General features: G+C 42.4%; 1 protein-coding gene and 1 long non-coding RNA gene across 3 annotated transcripts in view; one reads left to right on the top strand and one right to left on the bottom strand.

Annotated features, from left to right (window-relative positions):
• The window catches only part of NEDD9 (neural precursor cell expressed, developmentally down-regulated 9), a 185,987-nt gene that overhangs the window by 18,249 nt on the left and 146,616 nt on the right, over positions 1 to 21,122 (top strand). The gene's annotated exons all lie outside the window — the stretch shown is intronic.
• LOC111094048 overlaps positions 14,317 to 21,122 on the bottom strand; it is a 60,231-nt gene continuing 53,425 nt past the window's right edge. For both annotated transcript variants that reach the window (XR_005384327.1, XR_005384328.1), the window contains one exon: positions 14,317 to 14,428. This is a non-coding gene — a long non-coding RNA (uncharacterized LOC111094048). The remainder of the gene's footprint in view (positions 14,429 to 21,122) is intronic.

Genomic DNA, 21,122 nt, shown 5'->3' with positions numbered 1-21,122 from the left:
GCTCTCCTCTTGTGAAGATCTGTCAGCTTCTCACAAAAGGTCCCTGCAGGCAAGGGGTGGTACCCTTTCCTGGCTAAGCAGGGACACACCATTCTTCCTTGTGAGGATTATTTCACTTTCTTCTCTTCCCTGGACTCTTCATTTTTTTTCCCCCCTGGACTCTTCAAATTATCAGCAGACTCTTGATCATTTCCCCCTTGGCTGTTATTTTGATGATCTCTGGTGCACTTTGTGGTTCCACCATTTCTCATATGTCATGCCCTCTTCACCCTGAGTGAGGAGTTTCTTTTGCTTGATGTCTCTTTAATTTATCCATATTTTCCTGTTGGGTGGCACTGGAGACTGAGGTTTCTTGTAACATTTCCCCGCAACCAGAGAATTTGGAGCTGGAAAGGATGATTGTCACCTTGCCCTGTGACACATTGGCAACTGAAGGCTGAGGAATTCTAGCATATGATGGACAATTTTGTTATGAATCCCACACCAACCCTAGAAGAACATCCTCCTATTGACATATGCAGAATTGAAGAATTTTTCAGAATAATTTCAGAAAATTATTTGATAAGGCCTATTCTTTTCCACACTGCCTCGAGATGTGGTTTGTCCCTCAGTGGCATGAGACAAGTCTCATGGGAATAGGTATCTGGAAACAAAATGTCACACCACCATGGTAAGCTCTTTCAACTAGAGAAGATCTTCATCTTTCAACTAGAGAAATCCAATGGATTGGATGCCAACTTTATGGGATAGATCTCTTTGAAGCCTAGCATCAACAACATGTGGGAATTTATTTAGAATATTATGAAAGGAAAAAATTTTCAACTTTGTCTAATGATGGCTAAAGCAGCTCTTGAGAAGCTGCTATAATGATAACCAAGCATCAATACGGAGGAATATGTCCGAAGGACATGAGGTAAAAGTCAAGTGTATATATAGGGAAATGAGGGGAACTCACAGATAACTTTGAACTAGCTTAGATGTAGTTAGCTTTCTAATGTGAATTTACCAAAAATTAACTCACCAATATGGACTACTGTGAAATACAGACAGTCAAATACTTATTTTGTAAAGCCTGTTGGGTATGTCTTCATGATGCTGGGTCATAAGGCAGAAACTTCCTCCACCCTCTTTCTCAGAAAAATCTGAAGATGGCCAATGACTTCTTAGACCCCTGAGCAAAGGCCCATCTGCTTCTGGATTCCAAGGGTAAACAGGAAGGCCTTGTTGGAAACTTCAGTCTGCTTCTTCAACCCTCTCCCTACATAAAGATACATGTATATATCCTTCTCCCTGTGCTCCTCTACCCCCATCCCAAAATGAAACCCTTGCTGGCTCTTTTCCTGTGACTCATCTGACTTAGATTGCTGAGGATTTGTCTTTCCACGTGGTAGGAGTTTTGCATTCTCTCTGTTATCTACAGAAGCCTGTTCAAGTCACTCTAAGTTTTATGAACTCGTGTGTCTCATCCAAAATACTTGGTCGTGATACACCTTTAAAAAGATGGACTTTGGGGATGCCTGGGGTGGCTCAGTGGTTGAGCCTCTGCCTTTGGCTCAGGGCATGATCCCAGAGTCCTGGGATCAAGTCCCACATCGGGCTCCCTATGGGGAGTCTGCTTCTCCCTCTGCCTGTGTCTCTGCCCCTCTCTCTGCATCTCCCATGAATAAATAAATAAAATCTTAAAAAAAAAAAAAGATGGACTTTGAGGACTGCCTAGTTTCCCAGGTAGTAGTGATAATATGCATAATTAAGCCAAGATACTTTAGCTTTCTCACTCTGTTGCCTGCAATGGCATGAACTTGACTTCTTAGTGTTTGGGTCTCCTTGGTCTCTGGGAATGGTGGGTGTTGTTTTCAATTTCTCCTTGTAACACCCTTCCCTGACCATCACACACACACACATACACACACACACACACACACACATATTTTGTAAAGTGGAAAAATATCAACATCCCAATTCAAAGACAAGAAGCAATTATTAAGAGTGACACATAATTTGTGTTTCCTCCCTCCGCGCCTGCCTGCCCACCACCACCCACCGTGTTTCTGAAAGCCTGCAAGGAAAATACCCAGTTCCCCTGAGACTGACTTGACTCTCCAAAGGGAGAGTCAAAACTTTTTCAGTCCTCAATTTTATTTATTATTACCAAACTCAACATTTTCCTGTCAACCGGGTTCAGAGGTGTTTCCCGAAACACAAGTGTCATTAGAATACCAAAGAGTTTCAGAATCGTCCAAGGCACACAGAGCCAAGCCTCCCAGACCAGTTTGCACTAGAGAAGAGTTCTACACTGACAAGCATTTCTGCCACCATGGCAGTGGGGGAAAGGCAGCCTTCTGTTATGCTGTTGGCACTGTGGACCAGCAGAGTGACTGCTCCTTTTAGTTGCTGACTAGTCAGCTCTGGAGCTGAGACCCACAGTGACCGCCTGGGTAATGGGCAGAGAAGCCTTTTGTTCATTGCCTCAGACTTGGCCACTTAGCTAGGCTGATGTTATAGAACTGATCTAGATGGGATTATTTCTCCATAATTATATGCTCTGACCAAAAGCAAACCCTATTTCCAGGGAGGAGCTGGGATGGTCCTCTGTTGCCTGCATTTGGGGCACATGTCTTGTTTTCTGGGGTAACTAGTCTGTATACCAACTGAACAACTATCTGTTTGAAATAGTATCGTGGTAGCAGGAGTCTGAAATAAAGAGAAGGAATCTTTAAATTCTATTATTATTATTATTCGTGTTTTTCTGGGTTCCGCTTCTTATTTCAAGTTGTCACATACAACTTACAAAGCCACTTAAACATCATCCGAATGTTCCTGCAGAACTTGGATCATGTACTCCCTGTACTTAGCAGCTAATAATGGTCAGTGGCTTTCTTTTTTTTCTAACTTTGTTTGGGGTGTGTCTGGGTTGAGGTCCGGATTGTGGCCATGTGTAGGTCTCTTCAGTACAAGAAACATTTCGTGCACTAATGAGGATGGGTGGGAAGACGGTGCCAAGGTGCCCGCAGCTGTTCCAGCACCAGCAGAGAACAAACACAGACCAAAGGATGCAAGCATGATTAGGGGCCCCCACACAGCCTAAGCAGGGATTGGAGTAATTGTTCTTGGGCATCTAGAGGAATAATGACAAGCTCATCCACAGAAATAAAGAGTTACAGCAACCAGAATATGTTTAGGTAACGTCCCGGCAAACCAGTTTAAAAATGTAAGTAGAATGACAAGCTAAAGAAAGAGAGAAAGGAATTGGTGGGTGAAAAGCACATCTGCCAGCTTCAGAACATGACAAAGAAGCAACATGGAGTCTTGGGGACAGTCCAGTGTGCATGTCTGGAGGCCTCAGGGCAGAATGTGGCAGTTACTTCATTGTATTCAGCACAAAGCCCCTAAAGCCCAGAGCAGGAAATCCTGTTGTTCCCACCCTGTCCTCAGAGGAGGTCCCATGAGACAATATTCCTTAGATAACCAACAGAAATCTTTCTTACATGCTAAGGATAGAGCTCACAATATTCTTTAGAAAGTTGGTCGAAAGATCACCATCATTGAGGCCAACAAAACATTTATCCCCATATTGTCTCATCAATAATTTCCTTAGTACTATGCTGGGGGTGGGGGAGGTGAGAGGGGCATTTTATAATAATTACAAAGATTAAAGAGACCAGACAAGACACTCAACTAAGCTTATAATGGTCTACAGTGATGATGCCTACCGGGAAGGACCGTCTCAGAAATGCAAATTCCCTATCTGGCCCCAGCCCTACTTGAAACAGAAACCCTGCAGGTGGGTTCATCTAGCTGTTTGAACAAGCCCTCCTGATGCATGGAAAGTTTAAGATGTAATGGAAACAGTACCTCAAACAATGGTGTGTCTTGGCCATTTGTGAGGTGTGTGGAAAGTGATTTATTATTAATGATAGTTAACATACCAACATTTGTGAATAATTTATATGTATGTCACCTGCAAAGATTTTTAAAAACACAGATCTCTGACTCCACTTGATTCTGGCTGAGTTGGAATCTCCAGGTGTGGTAGCCAGGAATGTATGTCGTTTTAAAGTTCCCCAGGTGACTGCTATGATCAGCCAGGTGCACGAACCACTGGTCTCTAAGAGCCATTTGCCTTGTAACAAAGAAAATTAAATCATGGAATTCTAAAGGGAGGTCCCTCAAAGAGCAGGTTTCCCTATCTCCCCCCAAAGACTCTGAGTTTTTAAACATATAGAAGAGAAATTGCTCTGATTGAAGCAAAAAGGAACCCTTGACCCCCTTTCCCCTTTTGCAGTGAGCGCTGTAGTCCTTTATGAAAATCTGGAACTTCCAAAGATACGGCATGATGGACCACCCAGGTTTGCCAGGGACTGAAGCAGTTCTGGGCACAGGGGACTCTCTATTACCAAACAGGGAAAGTCCCACCAGACAAACCAGGACAAGTGGGTAGCCCTACAGCAGAGCCCAGATGAAACCCACACCTCTTGCCTCTGGGAGGGTCTTTTGATAATGATGATGATGCCATATTACTATAAGAAGGATTCAGATTACTGTTTGTTTTTTTAACTTTGATATATTCTCTAAATCCAGAAGGATTTAAAAGAGTAATACCATCATTTTATGTTTGGAAAAATTCTGAAGTATTATAAAATGGTCTCAAAGCTACTCCTATGATATCTCTACCTCACAAGCCTTCCGGTGCAACATACCACACACTACACCTGGTATATTCTGTCTTCTGTATATTTTGGTGGCATTTTCTGTGGTCCTATTTTGCCTTGCTGAGGTCTGTGTATTAGAACTCTTCAGGTTTCCAAGAAACCTAACTTCTAGTGGCCTAAGAAAATAAAAGCCTAGAATGTATTGGTTCACGTAACAAAAAAGAGCTTTAGGCACAGCTAGAGGTAAGGGCTCAGTCTCATGAGGACTCTCTCTCCACCCCTGAGCTCAATCAGACCGGTTCCTCTAAGATGGAACCAAGACGGCCCCAGTGGCTTCTGGTGTAGATCTTCACTCAACAACCTAGCTGACTGCATCTTGTTCTCAATAGTTTTTGTAAAAGTCCCCAGGATTGACTGACTCTTGGGGCTGACATGTGCCCATTCCTAAACCAATTACTGCGGGGCCAGGGCAATTGAATGTCCTGACTGGCAATAGCATGGCCATGTGCCCGCCCCTAGCAGCTGGAACTGAGAAGAGAGAAAGGTTGAGTTTCCAAAGGAACATCAGAACATGGTCCCCAGAAGCAAGGGACGAACGTGTGCTAGGCAACTAAAAGTCCACCGTAGTCTTAAACAGAGCCAAGAGCCACCCCATCCTCATCAGATCTGATCAGCCAATCAACAGAGTGTCAACCAGTTCCCTCCATCCCCACCCAGCTGAGATCTAAGTACTATTTTACCTAAAACACCATGCTGTGTGAGTCCAAGGCCATCATCACTGGTTCTACTTTTTAAGACCTGCACAACATTTGGCTGAAGCTCATGCAGCCCCCAAACCAAAGGGGCTCCATCAGAATAGTGGTAAGTCTTGCTGGGCTCCCAAATAAGGAGCTTCTGAAAGTTGGGAGCTGTGACTCATACTCCTTGTGCCCTGTCTGGTCCCACGTCCTCCAGCTGGGTCTGTGACATGTGACAAGACTTTTCTTCAATGTGTCCCATAGAAAAGGAATAAATAGCCCAGAGCCCTTTCTTTTTCTTCCTTCCTTTCTTCCTGTAATTCATACTCAGGCCAACTTGGCTTTGTTCAAACCACAGCGTTTCACACTGCCCTGCAAGTTCTGGCACGGCGGCTAGCTTTCTGCCTTTAGTTCCCTGTTAAGCCAGGAGTAAAGTTTTACCCTGTGGCTAATTTTCATTCTGTCAGCTTTATCCCTTGATAAGCTGAAATCGTAGATTAAGTCAGCACAAAAATACCAGCCCCCCCAACCCCAAAACCTGTGAATTGTGGCCTCATGACTCTTCCCACTCTGGCCCTCACTTCAGACCTTCCCTACTTTTGCAAGTTGCTTTGTCTTATTTGGGTCCCACATTATTCATTAGCAGAGTGGTGCTTTGAGTCTTCTAACGGCTTCTTTCCCTCCATCACACTAACCCTGCTCCTTTTTATCCATTTTATTTCAAATATAAGCACGTAATATATCCCTTATTTGGTTAAACAGCTTGTCCATTCTAAAGGTGGGCTTTCAGGATGTTTATTTCACAAGTTAATAAATCTCTTGGTCAAGTGGACTCTCTAGCAAGGGGGCCAGGGTGTCAATTTCCTGTGACTGCTGTAACAAAGGAGCACAAACTGGCACAAACTGGGTGGCTTACCATGACAAATACATGTTCTGTCGCAATTCTGGAGACCGGATGTCTGAAATCAAGGTGCAGGTCAGGCCTCATTCAAACCTCTAGAGGACCCTTCCTTGCCTCTTCCAGTTTCTGTAGTCCCAGCTTCCTTGGCTTGTGATGGCATATCTCCAAGTTCTGTCTTCTTCTATGTCTTCGTCTCTAAGTGGTGTTCTCTTCTCTTATCACGACAACAGTCATGTTGGATGAAAGCCCGCTCTAATGATCTCATCTTAACTTGCTTAAATCTGTAAAGGCCCTACTTTCAAATAAGGTCACATTCACAGGTACTGGGGGTGGGGACACAATATCCTTTCCACCCCCTGAGCAGGGGTAGGGAACATACAATTCAATCCATAACAGGCCAGAAAGAGACAACAAGAGAAAAATAAGGGACAGAAAAATGACTGATTTTAGGCAAACAAAAAGGAAAGCCTCATCTTCCCAGAGGCTGTTTGTCCAGAAAGAGTTTGTCACCCCTGACAAGAACACCCAAGGTGGGGGTAAGGGTGTCTAATGATGGAGGGGGTGGCTAAAAGGGAAGGGGTCCCCTGGAGGGCAAAGAGCACATTTCTGTGTTCCGAGGAACTACCTTGTGCTTTGCACATTTTTATCACATTGGATCCTCAAATAACTCTACCAAATAATTGCTGTTATCCTCACCTAAGAGATGGGAAAGCTGAGGCTTCGAGTAAGTCAGGCAGGCCCAGGGCATTCAGCTGGGAGTGGAAGATCCAGATGGTCATCATCGTTACCATGGTTGTTTTTTTTTTATCACTACTAGCCATCAGTCCCTGAAAGCCTGTGCCCACTTTGTATGGAGGACACCACCTAAATGCACTCAGGTCTTCATAGCTCGGAAGGACAGACACTGTCAGTGTTATACGGACAAAGAAATCAAAGCTCAGACAGGCTGGGTCACTTTCCTGTAAGTCCCACAGTTATGAAGCAGCTGAGCCAAACTTCAAACTTAGGTCTCTCTGCCCCTGAAGACTGTTCTTACCATTGGGCCACATTGCCAGTGGAGTGTTAAGACATCCCAATTTAGATGTACCTGGCTTCAGAGAAAGAAGCCGCAAGAAACTGAATAGTTATATGTGAAGCTTAACAAAACAAAACACCGAAAAAAGAGGACTTTCCTGGGAGAACAGGCAAGAGTGAAGAGAAACTGGTTGGCCAGCTGAGTGGCAGTGGGAGAGTCAGCTGATAGAGCAGCAATGCCAGAGACTGAATGTTATTATGAGACAAAGCAACCTGAGCTGAGTGTCTGTACAAACGTCTCTACTGCCACTAGGAGAGGACTCATCTGCTAAAGGGTGTAGACAACTCACTTTCCTCCAGAGGCAAGAGTGGAAAAGCTGGGATTCCCAAGGCCCATGCTTCCAAGGAGAAGCTCTTCTATGTCTATGAGCATAGGTAGAAGGGAGGAGGAAATGTGGGACGCGGGTGGGATAAGAAGTCTTCCAGTGTTGCGAAGAGCAAGCCGACTGGTGAGAGCAGCACCAGGCCCATGTTCCTATGGATGAGCTCTCTGGACTCCACTTGGACACACATTTTGCCAACAAGCTGACCTACCCGCCAGTGGGCTGAACTGTCTCCTGGGGGGCACCACTGAAGAAACCTTAGAATTTAATTCACTGTGCTATTTAAAACTTTCAGAGTCACCTTGTCACCTTTGGGATAAAGTCGTACCTTCCTACCTCCTTCCCAAGGACCAGAAGTCTTCTGATCTGGCCTCTGCTTACTGCTCAGCCTCACCTGCCACTGTCCCCCACCTGGACCTTCAGGCTGCAGCAGGGGGCTCCCGGCAGCTCCCTAAATAGGCAATGAGCTCGGTCACAGCTCCTTGATCCTGCCTGGTCTCCTCCCACTCCTTCATCTTGCCCTTTCCATCTCTCCTTTTCTTCTACTCACCTCTTTCCTTTCTGATCTCTCTGCCCTGCATACACTATAAACTACCTAGAACTTCTTCCTCCCTCCCCACACACACTTTGATTTTCTTTTAGCTCATTCCTTTTCTCCCTTCAAGACCCCACCTTTCCTGGGGTACCTGGGGGGCTCACTCAGTTGAGCATCTGACTCTTGATCTCAGCTCAAATTCTTGATCTCAGGGTCCTGGCTTCAAGCCCTGAGCTGGGCTCTGCACTGGGCATGGAGCCTCCTTAAAAAAAAATACTCTACCTCTCCTGAGAAGCCTTTTCTGATTCCCCCACCTTGGGTGACATTCTGTGCATGAATGTGCACATTCAACCTCACTGTATTTATCTGTGTATCCCAACCTCTTGTCTGTCTACCTGCCTTCCTCCACAGGGTTAGCCACTGTGCCCTGTTCAGCACCCTGATCCTACCTCCTCCACTACTCATCCAGCATCTGGCACAGAGTAGGTGTTCTATAGGCATATCCACTGACTGGTGGAATCGAGGGAGGGCCCACTGACCTCTAAGTTCCCATCTACTCCAAGAGGCTGTAAGTCTCTATTTCTCTCGCACAAGTTGGTCACAGAGGAGAGGAAGTTGCCAAAGCCAGATGATGTGACTTCTGTTTGGGGTTGCCCAGGTCGGGCTGGTCTTTGCAATTTGTAATCAGGGGACACGAAAGAGAAAACAGGCCAAGAGAAAAACATAGTTTTGATGAGGCAAGAGTTGCAAAATAACTAGTTGTGTAAAGGTGATGGTAACCTCTGAGGCCATCTTTGGTCTGTCCAAATTACAGGAGATTTTGCATGCTCAGCTTTGTGTATGAGCTGAGAGGACAATCATCAAAACTAGGACTTGAGTGTTTAAATGCCCCTTCTCCCTCAAGGTATTGCCTCTAGAGGTCAGCCTGACACCTGAAATCCTCACCTTGAATGACTTCTTAAGACTGTATTTACCTGAAGAAATTGGATATAAATGAAAATACGTTACTGATGTAGGAATGAGTTAGGGGCAGACAGGGCTAGGCAGGGAAAGATAAGGGAGAGGCCCCAAAGTCATGCTCCTACCCATCCCAAAGAAACTGAGATAAGACAGTAAAAAAACAGAAAACTAAACCTGGCTCCCTAACTCCAAATTGTTAGGAAGTGTTGCCCTTTAATGGCTATTAGTCTCCCAGAAAGCCCAGATGTAGAGAAATATTATGGAGGAGATATTACCCAGAGAGAAGGGAACACTGTGCTTGTGCTCATAATATTTACAAAGAAACATCTTGTTGGTCACAAGTCCACCATGTTTGTTCTAACTATAGACATGAAACTTACAAATCCACCCTGATATTGATAAGAAATTTTCCAAGTTCTCTGGTCTGTTTCCTATGAAAGACAGACCATGAAGGCCCTCAGTGGCAACCTTGTTGGGACCCCGCCCCTCCCTTTTGAGACCTTTTTCTGTATTTCTGCTTAATAAACTTCTCTTGCTTTGCTCCCTGTCTGTTGTCTGCGAGATTCATTCTTCGACTCGGTGAGACAAAACCAAACTCTTCCTGTATCACGTTACCTCAATGGTATCACCCTTAAAGTCACTTTTGACTGTTAAGATCCAACTATAAATGCGTTTATTATTCTGTAGATCAAACTGTGCTGCCAAGACTAGTTCCTGAAAAGCTGTAAACCATTTACTTCTACACAGTGCTAGTGTGATCCTCTTAGTTTAGAAGGTTGGGTAAGTTAAAGAAGATGGGATATATATATATATTACATGTATATATATTAGAAAGGATGAATACCTACCATGTACATCAATGTGGATGGAACTGGAGGGTATTATGTTAAGTGAAATAATTCAATTGGATAAAGACAATTATCCTATGTTTTCACTCATATGCAGAATATGAGAAATAGTGCAAGGGACCATAAGGGAAGGAGGGCAAACTGAATGGGAAAAAAATCAGAGAAGAAGACAAACCATAAGAGACTTCTGACTCTGGGAAACACTGAAGGTTGCTGCAGGGAAGGTCGATGGGGGTATGGGGTAACTGGGTGATGAGAACGTGATGTGATGAGCCCTGGGCACTATATACAACCAATGAATTATTGAAAACTGCATCTGAAATGAATGGTGTACTATACACTAGCAAATTGAATTTAAATTTTAAAATAATAAAAAATAAAAAGATTTTAAATTTGTACTCCATTACTTCTTTTGAAACTAGAGATACTCTGAGCTAGATAAATCGGGGGTTCCATCACAGATTTCCAAAGAAATAAACTGAGTCTCCAGAGAAAAGTGATATGCCCAGAATTGCAGTTCATAATGATAAGAAGTGACCAAGCAACCCCATCTTCATTCCCCCAGGTCCTCTCCTCACACTGTACCTCCCAGCCCCGATTCTTTGATGGAGAGGGCTGCACCTTGGATTGAGGCTAGGGGGTAGAGGGTGAGGTGGAGGCTGGGTTGGGCAAGGCAGGCTGGCTAAGTCTTGCCCTTGGGCCCCTTAACCTAAACAGAGATCCGTGAAGGATGAGGGGAAGGGGTTGAGGCATGGAAATGCAGTTGTGAAGACAGGGGATAGAAAAGATTGGTTGAGGGCAGCCCGGGTGGCTCAGTGGTTTAGCGCCACCTTCAGCCCAGGGCGTGATCCTGGAGATCCCAGATCGAGTCCCACGTCGGGCTCCTTGCGTGGAGCCTGCCTCTCCCTCTGCCTGTGTCTCTTCCTCTCTCTCTGTGTGTGTCTCTCATGAATAAATAAATAAAATCTTAAAAAAAAAAAAAAGAAAGATTGGTTGACCCTCCACAACTCAACTTTGGGTCAGCCCTGACTCAGTAGCTTTGGGGGTTCTGAAACTGGCTGAGTGTGTGGGCTTCCACGGAGAAAAAAGGTTTTCACACCTTCTCTACATGAGGACCCAAGAGCTAAGACCCTACTGAGCTCAAACTGCTGCCTGCAGCAGCTAAAGGGCAAGTGATCAAAGCAAGTGGAGGAGCTTTGAAAAGCTGAGGTGGTAGCTGCTCAGTTAGCAAACAGGCCAGACCCCCTCTGCTCCCAGACCGACCCTTGTCCCCCGAGGAGAGTTATACTGGTCACAAACAGAAACTAAGACGTAAGTCCAAGAGAGCCAAGTCCTCTCTGCCTGCAAATTCTAGTGTGTGCATCATAATAAGATTGAGTCTACCAGTAAACAGAAGGGATTTGAACTCATGTGGGGGCCTCTGAGCCTTCTTAGGACCACACAACAGAAGTGAACTACGTTTGCTTTTTTACTAAGCAGCACTGCTGTTTCACTGGGTCCTTCACAGCTATTGGTCCCCTCATTCTTTTGTCTTTTCAAGACTGTCCCCATCGTTGAATGCAATAGTTGGGCTGGGGAAGTCTGCTGAATCAGTACCCAGTGCAGAAAAAATACCTTCCGTGTAACATAAAAAATACAAATATTATACCAACTGGCATGTTTATTTATTCCACGAGCATTTTTTGAACACTTTTTGTGTGCCAGACAGTGTCTTTAGTGCTGGAAAAGAGGGGCAAGGTCCTTAATCTCATGGAGCTTATGTTCTAATGATAAAGACACAAATAAGCCAAATTAATAAATAGATACCCTAGATCACATCAGAGTGGTAAGTGCCGTAAGAAGCCGAAAGTGGGTGATGCAGGTTAGGAAATGCTTTAGATACGGAGGCCTCAGAAGTTGTAACCCTGGAGAGCTGGAGTCAAAGCCTTAAGGCAGAGAGCAGATGTAGAAGTTATGTTTGAAAAACAGCATGAGGCCAGTGGGCCTGAGCTGAGGAAAGCGGTGCAAGATGAGCTTGGAGGTTGAATTATACCCTCATCCATCACACTGGGTTGGCCTTTTGATCTTAGATAAAAATACCTTTCAGTAGTGTTTTGCTTAGTATTGTACCGGTATTTACAACCAATGCATGATGCACTGTGCACTTTCTACTCAGACAGAAATCCTCTATACCTGTTTGTGGAGTTGAAAAGAAGATAATCTCTCCTTCAGAAAGTCTCTTTGGAAACTTGGCAATTGGGGACAGGGGACTAAAAGCAGATTCAATCTTGGGTGGTCTGAGGTTCACCTGGAAATGAAGCCATCACCCTCTGTGGCTGTGACAGTAGGGGAGGAGACAGATCCTCTCTTCACATACAGAGCCAAAGTTGGCAGGAGAAGAGTCTACAGTAAGGTCTCCAAATGCTGTGGGCGTGCACGCATGTGCACGTACACACACACACACACACACACACACACACACCTATTGTCTTGGTGCTTGCTTCTCCATCACATCTACTGCTGTCCTGTATCAAGATAATTCCATACACGAGTAACATGAAACCCTGAAATTATGCTGTCCAAAGCTGCACACTGCCCAAATAAGTCACAAATGCATGGTCTCTTGTTACTCAGTTTTCTTTTCTTTTCTTTTCTTTTTTTTTTTTTACTCAGTTTTCTTGGCTTGGGTTCAAAATACCCATAGGCTCCTCTTCTCCACCCCTTCCCCCAGCAACTCCCTATTAAATCTTAAATATATTCCTTCAGGTGGATTTCTTCTCACTCTTTCTCAAGACCTTCATGTTTATTTTCTCTCCCACTCTCACCCGCTTCCCGTCGTGCTTTACCTTGATTCCCCCTTTCCAGGCAAGAAGACCTCTTACAAAATATCTTTCTTCTTTCATATTTTCTCTACTTCCACAGAATGCCCTCAGATTCCTTTCCTTTCCATTGAAAGGACTTACTCCTGGGACTTATAATTCTAGCAGTCAGAGGAACATGGAATGAGAAGTATGACTATCCCCCTCTACTCCCTGGGTCTCAATCTCCAGTTTCTTTGAGCATGAAGTCTCTAATGGGGGCAGGGATAGGAGTAGGGGGAAAGAAGGGAGATTAAAAAAAAAGAGAGTGAAAAAATTTGTTGCTGTTGTTTAATGATAAGAGTAAGCAAACTAGGAGACAAGGTACCTGTTTTCTGAACTTTGGAGCTGAAGAGATGGATATTCATGCTGGGGTGGGTGTAGGAGGTGCAATATTGGCCAATGACCAGTCAGAATGCGGTCATGTGCTGGAATGTATGCTATGCGATGTCAGTGCAATGAAAATCACAGCAGAGTGAAGTTGGAGTTTGCCTTGGGGAAGGTGGCACTGAGGCGATGGCTGTCGGAGCCATCCAGATTGGCTCTGCATGTTGGAATCTTATTTTATCAACTACGAAAAAAACGTGCCCTTAGGAACCCAATGGATCTTTTCTTTGGAAGGGTATGATGTTCAGGACAGGAGCATGATGCTGTTGACACTTTGTGTATACCCCTTCCTAACTTTCCCTATCTTGATGAACTCTCTCTTCAAGATAAATAACTTCAGTAAAGTGGACCAATAAGAAATAGACTACATGGGTTTTTCTCACTTGTCTGAAATTTGAGGCTAAATGAGGTGCCTAAATTTCTGGAACTGAGGTCAAATTTGTATTGACCAATATTACACCCATTGCAAGTGCTTACCAGCAGGGCACCTGGGTGGTGCAATCCATTGAGCATCCGACTTTTGGTTTGGGCTCAAGTCATGTTCTCAGGGTCCTGGCATTGAGTGCTGAGTTGGGCTCTGTGCTCAGCATGGAGTCTGCTTGGGACTCTCTCCCTCTGCCCCTCCCCCACTGTGCTTTCTCTTTCAAATAAATAAATAAATCTTAAAAAAACAAACAAGTGTTTATCAGAACTTTATAGCCAGAGATGGGCCAGGCCCAGATGTCACAAGATCTATGCACTTAAGAAGCTTTACACTTACTGACTCCTTGGAAAAACACAAAAACAAAAACAGAAAAAAACCTTGAGGTAGTGGGTCTTGGGATGATAAGCAGCAGGCCACCCACCCCTGTCTCTGCCAATTACAACCCGACTTCCCTCCCCCTTATTATCCTCATTTCCTAGTTATATACACTTCTATCTTCTAGTGGGTAAAGTACAGAAAAACATCTGGTGTTATAATTGTTGTAAACACACATAGTTCATCTGAAAGCCCAGGTCAAGTATCTCACATGGCATGCCAACTACCTGCACAGGTGTTTAGTCTACATGTAATACCTTCTTTACTCACATTTCTTGTCTTCTCCCTTTGAGTTGGGCAGAAATCTGGTATCTTGAGTTTCATGACATACTAGTGTAGCATTACCTTAGTTTACATACGCAGTCTCACTTTTGATACCTGTAAAGAAAGACAGTTCATTGCCTCATTTATTCATATTGTCTATTCATTTATTCATTCACATAGCATTTACTGAGCAGGTATTATGTGCAAAGTACTGTTGTTGGCAATGTTCAAACCAATGAAAGAAATGAGCAAAATTTTGCCTGCCTGGAAGCGACGTTCTAGAGGGGAAGATAAAACGAGGGGAACAAAATGTTTAGTGTCAACTACACTTACAACTATTTAGTTAAATTAAATTTAGATTTTAAAAATATATCTAGTGTATTGGTGATATAAACTAGGTATAACTATCTGCTGTAAAATTCACACATTTTAAGTGTACAGACTGATGACTTTTGACTAATATATTCATTTACTACCTCATCAAGATACAGAAAATTTCTATCCCCCTAGAAAGTTCCCACTTACTCTTTGATAGTCAATGTCATACCCCCACCACAAGATACCATTGATATGATTTATATCACTATATACTAGTTTTTCCTATTTTAGAATGTCATATAGCAGGAATCATACAGCATGACATCTTTTGTATGTGGCGTGTTTGAGTCACTTTAATCCATGTTATTGCACTTATTAGTAGTTATTGTTTTTTATTACTCTTAGTCTATTGCATAAACATGCCACAACTGGCTCATTCAATTATTTATTTTTTCTGGTACTTTTCCTTCTTTGTGTAGTTTCTATCTGGTATTATTTCCCTAAGGACTAAAGGACATCCTTTAGCATCTCTTGTAGTTCAGGACATCCAGTGATTTATTTTCTCAGATTTTGTTTATCTGAAAAATGCCCTTATTTGACTTTCGGTTTTGAAGAATATTCTTGTTCAATATGGAATTCTGGATGGACAGAGTTTTTCATCCAACACTTTAAAGATGTTTTATTGTCATCTAGCCTCTCTTGTTTCTGATGAAAAATGAATAATTCTTAACTTTGTGTACCTGTGTCTTTTTTCTTTGACTGCTTCCAAGATTTTGTCTTTATGTTTAGTGTTCTGTGGTTTGACTATGATGTACCTGTGTGGGGTTTTCTCTATCTTTATCCTTCTTGAGTTTCTTGGATTTGTGAGTCATTTTTCAAAAAAATTTGGGATGTTCTTGGCCACTATTTATTCATATTTTTTTTTTCTGTTCTTACTCTCCTTTTCTGGGACACCAATCACACATGTGTTAAACTGTTTGATACTGTTCCACAGGTTCCTGACCCTCTGTTCATTTCTTCTTAATATTTTTTCTCTATTTGATCATTTCTACTGATCTGTCTCCAACCTCAATGAGTCTTTCTTCCACCATCTCAAGCCCCTCAGTGAATGACTCACTTTAGGTCTTGCATAATTCTAAAATTTCCATGTGGTTCTTTTTTATGGATTCTCTGCTAAAATTCCTTATTTATTTACTCCTCATTTATTAGGACCTTTTAAAAAAAATAATGAATATATTTTAAATTCTTTGAATGTGTATTATAAAAGATATATTTTAAAGTCTTCATTTACCAAGTGCCATGTTTAGTCCATCTTAGAATCAGTTTCTTTTGATTTTATTATTTACTGTGGATGACATGATGCTGATTAGTATTTTTTTTACATGTCTTAGTGATTTATGATTGACTACTGGACACTGAATTTTACACTGTGGATCCTCAAGATCAGCATTGTTCATTAGAATTTTCTGCATTTAGGAAAATGTTCATGTCTGAACCTTGCTATATGGTGGCAGCTATTGAACACTTGAGCATGACTAAGGAACTAAATTTTAAGCTTCAGTTAATTTTCTTCAATTTAAGTTTAAATACTCACACATTTACCCCCAGGACTGCTCAACCTTTCTTACATTTGCTTCAATCTCAAGTCCATAGTAGCTGATATTTGGTAAGCCTTGGATGGTTTGCACATGTACAGTTCAGCCCCCAGCCATGGATTCGTGGAGGACCTCACCATCCATATATATAGACATCTAGGGATTTCTCCCTGCACAAATTCTAGGTATTTCAATTGCCTTGAACTCTGATTCCTGCCTCTTCAGCTCAGTTTACATCGTTTGCTCAAATTCAGCTCTCCAGGCGGATCACCTCATGCTCCCTTCTTCCAGGTACTGAAGTCTTGCACTGTTTATTTTACATTATCTGAAAATGATCTTCCTCACATACCTTGTCCAGTTTCCTAATTACTTATAGAAGATGAGCTAGTCTGAAACCGGCTACTCCATCAAGGTCAGTAGCCTGAGAAATTTCCTTTTAAGGAAATGAATTTGAAGGAGATGAGGAATATTTTGGGAGAAGATAGCTTCAGAGAGAGGGAAAACCTATAAGAAGGGCTGTGAGACATGGGGTGCCTGGGTGGCTCAGCAGTTAAGCATCTGCCTTCAGCTCAGGGTGTGATCCTGGAGTCCCGAGGTTGAGTCCCACATCGGGTTCCCTGCATGGAGCCTGCTTCTCCCTCTGCCTATGTCTCTGCCTCTCTCTCTCTCATGAATAAATAAACAAAATCTTAAAAAAAAAAAAGGGGCTGTGAGACAGAGGCACACCTGACTTATTAGTAGAACAGAAAGGAGGCTACTTGCTTGGAGTACAGTGAACAAAGGAGAGAGAGAAAATAGGGCTGGAGAGGTTGTGGGGTGGTAAAAAGAACTTGTTTAACCTAATAAGCCATTATGAGGATTCTGGCTTTTACTCTTTGAAATGGAAGTTATTGAGAAGTTTGAGATCCAAGAACTAATTTGAGTTAGCACAGAATCACACTGTCTGTTGAGAACAGACCTCTACGACAAACAGAAAGGAACAAGGAAAAAGGCAAGAAGTGTAATTGGGAGGCGATTGAAATACTCAAATGACTAAACTTGCAAATTAATTAAAATTCTATATTATACAAGTCTGATGGCTGGATTTTTATCAATTTTGTAGACTTCAGGGCTCGCTAGGAGATAGGCATCTTAGTGCTTAGGTGTTTACAGCTAAGTTAGCTATATGACTTTAGGCAAGTGGCTTAAAATGTCTTTCTATAACATGGAGATTATATCACACAAAAGATATTAAGACAATTAAATTACATAATTCATGTACAATTTTTTAAATGATGACTTATGTGTATTAGGGAAGTGCTCCATATGTGATTACTATTACTATCTGATAATTTGTGGGGTTTTTTTTTTTGCTTATCTGATAATTTGAATGTATGATGATCATCTATTCACAATAGACATTGGCTGATCTCCTGTTCTATGAATGAGAGGCACAGTTCTTGTTGTCAAGGTCTATCTGCCCTCAGTAAAGGAAACCAGAGTGGAAGCAATATCTTGAAGCAATACCTTATAACAATCCTGAAGGAAATAAGAGCTAAGTAGAGATACGCATTTCCAACTCTAAAATAAGGAGGGAAATCTATTCATTCCATTGGGGGGATCTCTGAAGACTTCTAGGAAGCAATCAGTTAAGACTTTGAGGGATGAATGGGATGGATACTCTGGAAAGGAATGGAATGTATATCACACAGTCATGCTGCCTGGCCTACTTGGAATTCACAGACCTGCTGGGAATGATATTCTAGGCACTTAGGGCTTCTGCAAATCACCTGAATTTTGGCCACTGTGAATGTGTAAAGAGCTTCTTGGACTCAATGTGAAAAATAATGAGTTTGGAATGGCTATTATCCCCTTAAGCTCACACTCAGAATCAACCACATAGAGTAGGGTGTAGTTATATTACAGATGAATGACTCTATTAACTTATTTTGGGAATTAGATGACAAATGCAAGCAGAGTCTTATTGAACCAGAAGCATTTACCATTTATCTCTGTGAGAAGTTAGGAAAGGTCCAAAAAAAAAAAAAAAAAAAATGCAAGCAGAGAGAATTCAGGTGAGTCCTAAAATCCCAGTGCAGTAGCATTTGGGAAGTGAATGATGACACATGGGTCACAGGAAGGTAATGGATACATTATTCAAAGGTTTTGATTAATGCACGTGATCTCACATTTCATCTGGCCCAACATGTATCCAATTGAGCCTTTCCAGCCTAGTCCATGGAGGAGGAAAATTTGATGACGTAGGATCTAGCAGGCCAGCATGAGCCAGTCCCACACCTAACACAAGCTGCTTGGCTTTGGAGACACTCGTATAAAACCTAAGGGAAGTCCACTTTGCACAGACTTTAAAGCATATTTGCCAACCTCTGGCGGCAAAGAGAGTATCCATCTCTTGAATGGGATAAGAGCAGAGGGCAGGCTCAGCCTTGTCTGGGCTGTGAAGGAAACTTTGGGAATGCTTCCTGTTTATTTTGATCAAGAAAAATCAGCTAATAATTTGTTAAGAACAGGCAAAAAATACCTATCAAAAAACACCATGTAGTCATCAAAAGAATGAGGCATGTTTGCATATGCTAATGGAGAATTAGCTCCAACGTCCACAGTTATGTGATAAAAATCAAGGCAGAAGGATGTTTATAATATATGATCACTTATGTAAAAAGTGAAATATATATAGGCACAGACATAAAAGAGATTGCCTCCAGTGAGGGGCACTAACAGGTGGTGGGGACTAACAGGAAGCAGGGGATTTATTTTTCAGTCTATCCTTCTTTGTCTTTTGAATTTAGCTCTATATATACCTAAATTCAGACAAGTTTTTCTCAGTTGAAAAAAGAAAAAGTAAAGGGGAAAAGAAAATAATACCCACAATTTAAACAGCTAGAATAGGACCTTCCTTTCCTTATTTGCAAAAGGAGCCATAATAATGTCAGATACCACAATGATAGTTCAATAGAGGACATTTAGGACATAATGCTCCCCTCTGATGTTTGGGCCCCTCGTTTCTGATTGTGACCAGGGTCCCTGGGCATATTAGTTAACTAGAACTGCTGTTAAAAAAAAAAAAAAGTACCACAAACTGAGTGGCTTAACAAGCGAAGTTTATTATCTCATAGTTCCGAAGGCTTATTAAAGTCTGAGATCAAGGTGTGGACAGGGCTGCTTCCTTCCAAGAGTTCTGGGGAAGGATCTGTGCCTCTCCCCTAACTTCCAGCAGTCGCTGGCAATTCTTGGCTTTTCTTGGCTTACAGAAGCACCATCGAAATCTCCACCCTCATCTTCACAGGGCATTCCCCCTGTGTGCATGTGTGTTTCTTTGTCTAAATCTCCCCCTATTACAAGGAAATTGGTATTGGATTAGTCATCATGGATTAAGGGTCCACCTTAATAACCTCATTTTAACCTAACTAATTATATCTGCTACAACCTTATTTCCAGATAAGGTCATATTCTGAGGAACGGGGGCAGGGTGGTGGTGGTGGTGGTGGCTAGGACCTCAACATATGACTTTTGTGGGGACATGATTCAACCCCCAACACTAAGTAACATTTCACTTATCCAGAATTTTATTTCTTACATAGGGAAATTATTTTGTATTTTGCAGTATGTCTGTAAGGCAGCTAAGGGGATACATGTTCTCATACCCCAAATGGATAAAGTGGATAAATGCTGAATGACCGAATACCTTAAAATTTTAGCATGCATTACACCCCTTAGAGGAAAGAGAGAGTCCACATGTAGTTAAATAAGAATCACAGCTTCCATTGTCAGAGAGGGAAATCAATGAAAAGTGGTTCAGATTCCTTCTCCCCTCCTCTATCCACACCAACTAAGGGTATATTCACTCCATAATGTCCAGTAAGCACCTACTATTGTGTGCCATGGCCCTGGGAACTGATCACAGAGCACAGAGATCCTCCTGCCCTTCAGGTGGAGAAAAGAGATGCGTAATGTAATAATTATATTGCTGTGGAAAATCCTAACGTGAAGACATGAACAAACCCCCCAATTACCTGGGGAGGCCAAAGAAGACACTTCCTGGGAGAAGTGACACAAGAGCTGACTCTCAAAGGCTGAGTCAGAGAGTATATGAAGTGGGTGAAGGCAAGGGAGGGCAGGAAGGAAGAGGAGAGTCCCGGGGGGGAGCGGTGCTCACATCAGGAGAGGCCCAGACAGCCTTCAGGTGACCCAGGGTGGGGACACAGGAGTTGGATTTGAATCCAGGGTGCAGATGAGCTTCGGAAGTGTTTTAATCTTCACCATGAGGATTTGGGGCCGACTACTTTGTCCTACAGGAAGCCCTGGCGGATTTAGGGGAGCCGCTTGGTCAGATTTCCTTTTTAGGAAGACCTTTAGGAGAGAGAATGAATTAAGGGTGGGAGAGATTAAAGAGAGAGGCCATGCAAGGAGAATTGTTTAGGTGAGAAAAAAAATGAGCAATAAACTCTGGCAGTGGTGACAGAAATAGAATATATGGGGAATACTCACTTTCCCCTCTTTGCATTCATTCATTCATTTTCTTAACATTGTGTATTAATTTTTCAGACTATAAGTTAGTACATGCTCAATGTAAATAATTTGGGAAGAAATTACACATACATGAAATAAAATTAAAATGATCCATGGTGGCTCAGTCAGTTAAGTGTCTGACACTTGATTTCAGCTCAGGTCTTGATCTCAGGGTTGTGAGTTCAAGTCCCAGGTTGGGCTCCATGCTAGCTGTGGAGCCTACTTAAAAATAATAAATAAAATAAAATGATCCTTAATTCCACTCCAAGAATAACCATTATTATTTTTTCATGTGTATATCCTATTAGGTTCTTTTCAAAAACACATATATATGTGTGTGTGTATATATAGATAGATATACCTATAGGTATAGGTAGATAGATATA

The sequence above is a fragment of the Canis lupus genome, chromosome 35, assembly GCF_011100685.1.
Source record: "Canis lupus familiaris isolate Mischka breed German Shepherd chromosome 35, alternate assembly UU_Cfam_GSD_1.0, whole genome shotgun sequence".
Taxonomy (NCBI): domain Eukaryota; kingdom Metazoa; phylum Chordata; class Mammalia; order Carnivora; family Canidae; genus Canis; species Canis lupus.
This window is presented reverse-complemented; position numbering and strand designations above follow the sequence as displayed.